Genomic DNA, 9017 nt, shown 5'->3' with positions numbered 1-9017 from the left:
ATCAAGGGCTGACGTGGGAAGTCAAGTGATGAAGTGTGACCTACTCCCGTCAAAACGGTAAGCGCACGTCAGGCCTGCCAGACGCTGTGGAGCTCCCAGGTGTCCATTTCCCTGCTCCAAATCGCGTGAAATCAGCTTGGGACGTGGGCAATGTGACGTAAAGCCGGATTATGTCCTGATATTCACACCAACCCATGGATTTAATGATGATTACATGCATTCATCTCGTTATAAAAAGAGGGAGACCCCTTCATTAAGGGGATTCGGCCATTTTACACTTGAACTATCTCTCTCTTACAAACTTGGTATTTACTTTTCCTAATCATTTGTAAGTCAGTTCGCTGTTGCGACCTGACCCACAATACTAATACAAATCAGTGGACGTAGGATTTGCTACCTTAGCATCCGAACCACTTTAAAAAGCTCCCATTGCATTTATTCTACATTCTCTCCATAATCACGTGTGTCCCTTGATCAATCAACGTTACGCACGTGTCGATTAGTTGGTATTAAAATCCGCATCAACACAATATATTAAGAATGTGGCACAATTTTACACATTCTGTTACTCATTTCACTCTTAATTTCATTTACTAGCCAAAAGAATTAAAAGGATCAAGTACGTCAGACATGGTTGTGTCAGGAAACATGGTAACTGGCAAATTGCTAGATAGATTTATTTAACGCTTATAAATAGAATCCCAAGCAAGCTCACTAATCCACACTCCACAATTCCCATTGACAGGCTCCACTGAATGAGACAGAAATCCAGCTTCCAAGCAATGCATGACTCTTGTGCAAAGGAATTTTATGACAGAAAAAAATAATCAGAGATGTAACTCATCGAACAATCTACACTCCCGCTGATAAAGAAACCTGTATCTTCACGGTCACCCATAAGATCCCACACCTTACTTCTAATAGGTGTAGATTGTTACTTGGTCGACGGCAAACGACAGCTCGTAGACGACGGAAGATGGCGGCAGATGTGAAGGCTGAAATCTGAACTGAAGTGACTAATCCGACAGACCAGCAACCGCAAGCAAGAGTGAAGACTTAAAGGCTGAACCACTGAAGCTGAAGCTTGAAGGAGATTTGACTTCTGAGATCGCGAATGGAGGACAGGAGGAGGAGGACTGAACTGGAGAGTGGAGATCGCGAAGACTTGCAGGCAGCAGACCACCCACAGCAAGGAAGAAGCACTGAAGCATAGTAGCAGACCGAAGACTTGAAGAGTGAAGAGTGAAGAATGAAGACTTGAAGGTTGAACCGTTGAAGTTGAAGCTTGAAGGAGATCTGACTTCTGAGATCGCGAATGGAGGACAGAAGGAGGAGGACTGGAGTTAGTAGCTCACAGCTCAAAAGCAAATTGAAAATGAATTAAAAAATTTGGCACTTTTGACTTTGTGTTTGTGCAACTGTAGTTTTTAATTTTTATTTTTTTTTAATTTCTTATTTCATATGATTAAACCGGATTGGGTGTGGACCGGAATTCTTTTTAATACCGATTGGACCGTTGGTTTGCTACAGTGTGACGGTCCAACCGCGGTTTGAAATGGTTTGACTTCAAATCCCGGTTTTTTGCTCTTTTCAAACCGAAAATCTAAACGAAACCCGATCAAACCGGTTCGACCACCCGTCCAGTCCGGGTTTCAGAACATTGGTTTAAGATGCATGATTGCAATCCTATAAGTGCACCAATATAGTGAGGAATCAAATTATCCAATAAGCACGGTGAAGGAGAAAGAATAAATCCAACTCTCTTCAAGAGCCTAATTAGAAGCTTGCGCTAGTTTACTTGTACTTGTATCAGACTTAACATTCTCTATGTCGTTGGGTTAGTTAATCATTATATGGAAACCCCAACAACAACTTATTTCAAGGTTGCAAAGAGAATCCTTCTCTGCCTTAAAGTTACAATCTACTTTGGCTTGTTTTATTCATTTTCAAAGGAGTACTTTTATCTCATTTGAAACTAGAGAGTATTGGCTTGTAATCATTTCCCATCTTTGTTATTTTCATATCCTAAGCATGGTATTCGATTGAGAGCAATACAATAGAGTTTTTCTCTCAATCTTTGTTCTTTGTGTCCTTACTTTTATTTGAGAGTTTGTAAATTATTTAGGCTTGTTTAGTGTCTGATCTCTTGTTTATGCACTATGGCTGCACAATTCTTCTAGGGTCGTGATAGCATAGGCATCGCCCCAGAATCTTCAAATAAACCATATTCACATCATCGACAACAACAGAATGAGAAAGTGGTAATGTGTCAAATTCTTCAACCCCAAGATTAAAAGTAACCACTAGGCAGGATATTTTTTGTTCGCAATTGAAACGGGAGAGGCTATTTGCAAGTGTACGAAATCGTACAAGTAATAAAGCTCGAATAACGAGTGTCGAATCCCAAGAAAACGACTGCTAACCTATCTTATTACTATATGATTAATCAAATTCCTCAAGAAAGAATTTAATGAAAAATAAAACAAACTAAAAACTAAACAAAAGCAAAATTTTATTAATACTTTAGTAAAAAATCAATATGACTAAACCTATGGCATAGATTTCACACCAATTTAATCATATACATTGACAATTATTTCTAACCTAATTAAGGTTATTTTAAAGGCCAAATTCCATAATATTCTAATAATTTTCTTTCGAACAATTACCAAATTAACCCTTAATCACCAACCCAAAATATCTCTAAAGTGGATTTCGAAGCTAAGAGATCATTAAGTTTTATTGAATTTACCAGAGCCTCATAGATCGCAATAACCTATTTCTAATGTTCGCTCAATCTATGGTTTTATTATCTTAGACTAATTAGGTTTCATCTCTCGATCTCAACCTAACCCATAAAATCATTCAACCCTAAGCCCTTAAGAATTGAAAGCATTAAGTGCAATAATAAAACTTATAAACAAAACTTAATAAAAATTAACAACAAATAATTCAATGCATATTCATAAAATTGGGCTACATCTTAGCCCTAGAAATGAATCTAGTTTATACTTTCAATATTAAAAACAACCATTGTATTGAATAACATGAGCACAAAAAAGAAATTAGAAAAACTTCTCTAATTGGTGGACCCAAAACTCCAAGAATTTTGATCTCCAAATAGTGGCTACTCTTCTCTCTTTCTTCTCCCTAAAAACTAATTAAAGACCTTTATTTATAGTGCTAGGGTTTGTAAGTTAAACAGGAAAAAGTTTAATGCCCTAAAACAGGTCAAATTCGGACCAGGCTTTAAACAATCCATACAAGCCCGCTCTCCACTACTGCAACAACAGAAACGGTCGCTGAGACGATCGTTCTTTCTATCCCACCAGTCTGATATCTTCAAATTTGGCAAATTCATCAACACAAACTTTATAGCCCTCTAAATAAGCTTTCCAACACTATAAGAATCATTCAATTTTGATTTTTACAGCTCAAGTTATGATCAAAACACTGAAGCATGTTCATCTTGAAGAAATTCCAAGATTTGAGTATAATCTTTAAAGTATCATAACTTCCTCATTTCAACTCCAATTCTTGCATCGTTCATTGCTACTCGTCACAAATTCCATCAACATTATTCTTCTTCATTCAAATATCAGTTATGACCTGAAAGTACTCAAAATATACTTGTGATCCCATAAATGATATTTATGAAATAAACTCAAATTTTGCAATTTAAATTAACTTTTACACAAATACTCTAAATAAATCACTAACTAAACGCGTATTTTCAAGCTCTTATCAAAACGTTAAACCAATGTATTATGCCATTTACAATTCAACTTTCCATTCTTCCCCAAAAATATTGACTGTAAGGGAAATTAGTTGTTCTCCATAAATTCAATCTCACACTACAAACCTAAACTTCATTGTCGTGATAATCTACGCACATTGTCAATACATTGAAGGATTCTCACAACCTTATAATCATCATTTAAATAATCATAACCAAATCCATAACTAGTAAACCAATGTAATTGAACACCATTATGATTTTTAATGATGTTATTCTGAATGTTGTGAATAAATCCTGGATTATTAGGGGCTATAGGTAACTTCCTATACCTTCTCGAAAATGGATTTCAGACAGCTTCACCAAATTTGCTATTATTGATCGGAATACAAAGTAGCCCATTACAGGAACCCAATATTTTCATGACACCTGGGAAAGGCTTGTTGAGTCATGTTATTTGTTGACTACTAGAATTGAACTCTTGATCATCCACACTTACTACTGAATAGATATCTCTAGTGAGAATGATATGAAGGTTGGTGTCGACATCAATGGATTGTTGAAGATGCCTTTTAATGAAAAAATTGTCGTCGACCAAAGCACGATGCGACTTTGATAAGCATCTAATTGAAGATGAGACTTTATGGGTACTTTCAAAAGTATTTCTTCTGTAAGTATTTTTATCAACTTATGAAGATCTGTGTGGACATTCATTTATGATGTTTGTACATTTATTTGGTTAAGCATAATCATGTCCGTAGTTTACATATGTCGTAACATATTGCATAAATGTGTGCAAATTTCTTTAGTCTGAACTTATTGCAAATATGTGTGCACATTTGAGTCAGTTGTGTAAATATTTTTCCAGTCAGATCTTTTAGTATAGGTGTCATGTTTTCATTATTTGTTATGATATTTTCTAGTTCTGAAATTTGCATGAAAAGTCCGTATACAAGTGTCTAATATTTCAGAAGTGATCCAGAAAGTTGTTGTGACTTGTTCAGATGTGATCCAACAATGTGGTTGAGAACTTCCCTAAAATAGCTCAACATGTGTAAGCCTTTGTCAGTTGTGTGTACTAAGGGTTTGTTGAGCAAGGATTATATAATATCTTCTTCATCCTTGCGTTTTCTTTGAACCTAAATATTCCATTGCTTGTTCTTTGGAATTCCTTAAAGAGTTTATTCATTTTGGTCGAGTTCCTTCTGTTTTTTGCTCCTTAAATTTCTCATATCTTGTTTGAGAGTTTTTGTTAGAATATGGTTCCTTTGTTGAATGCTTGATGGTAGTTCAAGCTGTGGAGTTGAAAGTTGATTTTGGCCATTGAAGCTTGAGTGGAGCTTGAGCTGTCCAAGTGGTTTCTTGGACTCAAGCAAATTGTAGCAGAGCAATGGAGCTATAATCAGAGGGTGGAGTTAGAGTGTTGTAAAACAGAGAGTGTTTAACATTGTTTTGCTTAACTTAAACTCTGTAATTGACTTGAAAGCGTTTGCTATAGTGAATTTGTTTGAACTGGATATGGTCCCATAGAGGTAAGTTGTTGACCAAACCATGTAAAAATCCTTGTATCCTTTACTTTTAGTTCATGCATGATGTTGTACTGATGTTAAATGACCATTCCCACAAGCACTAATGAACACAATTAACCTATTCGGCAAAATTTTTAATGAACTAGATTAAACACAAACTTTCATCGTCTATCAAGTCTTCTAGGAATTCTGACATTTTATAATCACCTTAATCTATTAAGGCTAAATATAGTTTTTGTAATCAGCAATAGAAGATGTTAATATGAACAACTCACGAATCCATACAAAAATTGCCTATAACCAATAGATATTTGAAATTATAAATAAATTTTATTGCAAAGTGAAGTTGTGTGAGAAGACAGGTATTCATATTTAATGATTAACTACTAGCATCAGAAATCATAGAATAAAATGCACTAGAAATTATAGAAATATAATATATATATATATATATATATATAATATATATATATATATATATATATATAATCCGTGGGTCGCCGGGTTGACATATGAAAACTCGGGTCGCCCGACGGGGTATATACGGGTCGAGGTGAACCCGACATGCCTTTAGGCAGTCTGGGTTAAACCCAGCTTGATACGGGTGGGTTAGGGTTGACCCGCTAACCCGACCTATTGGTTTCTTCACTTATTCCCGAATAAGTTATCGAATTTGATTCCTAGAGAGAGAGAGATGGAGTTTAGCAGTAAATTGGCACTCGGGATAGCATCAATTCCTAAGGCTCCGAACTGAGGGGCCCCAGTAGAACTCTAGAAATTAAAGGAGTATTTCTAATAATCTTCTAAGCAAAGGTTCCCTCTAACCAAGCCAGTTTCCCTAGGGTACACCAATCTTATTTAGTGGAAATAAATAAATAATAATGGATCACTCCATATGTGTATAGACTCTCCGAAAACAAAATAAGATGACAAGGAAAGAATCAAATTTGCATGCCTTCATATGGATAAATAGAAGTTGTGCCAAGAATTTAGAAGAATAATTAGTTGACAAGTGTTGACACAAGATAATAAGTTGGCGAGTTCAGAAGAGATATATTACTCTATGAGTGACCAATATATATATATGCCAAACAACAACCAATATCATAAATCTAGGGGTTTTTATATTTGCGGACCAGTAGAGGGAGTAAACTGATATTTTTGAAAATGCATGACATGCGTCTGATAGGCAAATGACATCCGTTTCCAAGCCAAACGACATGTTGTCTCTTCGGATAACTAATGTCGTTTTGACAAAATTGGTTGACCCCCTATGTTTTGGGAAATATCTTAAAAATTATTTATGATTCTCTCGTATACCTAAATGATATTTACCATTAACCATAATTGATATCTAATTTTAGATCACTATGCTAATTTATGATAAGATTTTAATAAACAATTAATCCTTAAAATTGAAATAGCAACGCAATATTGTGATCAAATTTGATACTAAACCATTTTGCAGACTATCTTAATAATTTGTCACATTATCTACAGTAATTTCATTTACCTCTAATTTTAAATCATCCAATCATATAATAACTTACTGATGTGTACAAATTATAGTATTTTTATAGTTTAATCACATTACAACATATTAATTTATACAAATCATAACATTTAATAGTTTAGAAAATCATAAAAACATTTAAAACTGAAGCATAGAAGAAATGAATGAAATTAACACTATATAAAACTATGTATGTCATAGACCACATTGAGTTCGAGTCCTTCTTTGATTACTAATAGGGGTAACTACTGGAAATCTTACATGGTCGGTAGTTCTAAGGTCCCTGAAAATTAATTGAAGTACGTGTAAGCCAGTTTGAGTACCTTCGATCGTAAAAAAAAATAATAATAATAATTAAAAAAAAAGAAAAGATATTTCAAGACATGCCGCCATATGACACATAACCAAGATTGATGGCCGAATTTAATTGGCTAAATTGGGAGGCAAACAAACTAGTATTGATGTTGGGGGTTCTTCCGTAATTATACATGATTTTAACTTCTAAAACTTCACATTTTCAACCTATTTCAATTTCTCTTTTATATATAACTTCTGGAACGGGAAGTAGTGTAATGTAATATATAAATACAACGAGGGTGTTTCTATAATTATTTATTATGCAAGAAGTTCCATAGTCAATGGCTTCACATGACCATCATCATCCTGATTATCATCATCACGATCATACCCATCAGTAATCTTTCTAAAATTTGATTATTTCTTTTATTGGTTGAGTATTATTTCTGTACTATGATGAACTTACTAACTGTTTTCATGAATCAAACATTTTGAAGTGATGGAGATTCAGCTACGAAATCATGGGTAGGTCCAGATGGGAGAGTGTANCATCCAATCATATAATAACATATTGATGTGTACAATTATAATATTTTTATAGTTGAATCACATTACAACATATTAATTTATACAAATCATAACATTTAATAGTTTAGAAAATCATTAAAACATTTAAAACTGAAGCATAGAAGAAATGAATGAAATTAACACTACATAAAACAATGTATGTCATAGAACACATTGATACTCTAGACAAACTATCTTTGGGTGACTGAGTAGTTTAATATGGACTCTTGAATATATTACTTAAGAGATCATGAGTTCGAGTCCCTCTTTGATTACTAATAAGGATAACCATTAGAAATCTTACATACTCTATAGTTCTAAGGTCCCTAAAAATTAATTAAAATACGTGTAAGCTAATCTAAACACCACTTACCGTAAAATAATAATAATAATAATTAGAAGAAAAAGATATTTCAAGACATGCCGCCATACGACACAAACCAAGATTGATGGCCGAATTTAATTGGCTAAATTGGGAGGCATACCAAAAGGAAGAAGTACCAAAAGGAAGCGGCTTCTCTTGCATCTCTGTCTTCAGTCTTAACAATCTCTTTAATTTTTCCTTCAGTTCCATAGTCAATGGCTTCACATGACCATCATCATCCTGATTATCATCATCAAGATCATACCCATCAGTACTCTTTCTAAAATTTGATTATTTCTTTTATTGGTTAAGCATTATTTCTGTACTATGATGAACTTACTAACTGTTTTCATGCATCAAACATTTTGAAGTGATGGAGATTCAGCTACGAAATCATGGGTAGGTCCAGATGGGAGAGTGTAACATAGCCACGATGGACTCGCACCACACTCACATGAACCCATTTACTCTCCTGGTTTCTTCAGTAGAAGAGCTCCTCCTCTTCTATCCAGAGACTTCAATGACTGAGCCTTCACTGTTGTTATTGGTGGTCCTGTTGGTACTGGGTATTTTCACCATTCTCTCTAAACTTTAATTTTAAGTTCTAAATGTAATTTGCTCGCTCATTTTTATTTTTATTGAACAAGGGTTTCATTTTTGTCGTTAAATTTTATTTATAATTATATGAATGCATAGTGGTTTTGGCATCTGGAATTATCTGGTTTAGGACACATTTTAGTCTGCTTTGATTTGGGATTTCTTTATTGTCCGAATGTGTTCCATTTTCACGTGTATTATAATTGTTGTCACTGGCTCATGTAAACTAAATGAATTGGTGTTGATGGAGCACTTGATTACTGCTTTACAGGAAAACAGCTTTAATGCTGGCTTTATGTAAATTCTTACGGGACAAGTTCATCCCAGCTGTTAGTATCATCGACAATGAATTCTTGTCATTCCTTATAATCTTGAGTTTTTACCTCAGCCATCTCTCAGAAAATTTCATGTTTC

Source organism: Pistacia vera, unplaced genomic scaffold, assembly GCF_008641045.1.
Source record: "Pistacia vera cultivar Batoury unplaced genomic scaffold, PisVer_v2 Contig338, whole genome shotgun sequence".
NCBI lineage: Eukaryota > Viridiplantae > Streptophyta > Magnoliopsida > Sapindales > Anacardiaceae > Pistacia > Pistacia vera.
This window is presented reverse-complemented; position numbering follows the sequence as displayed.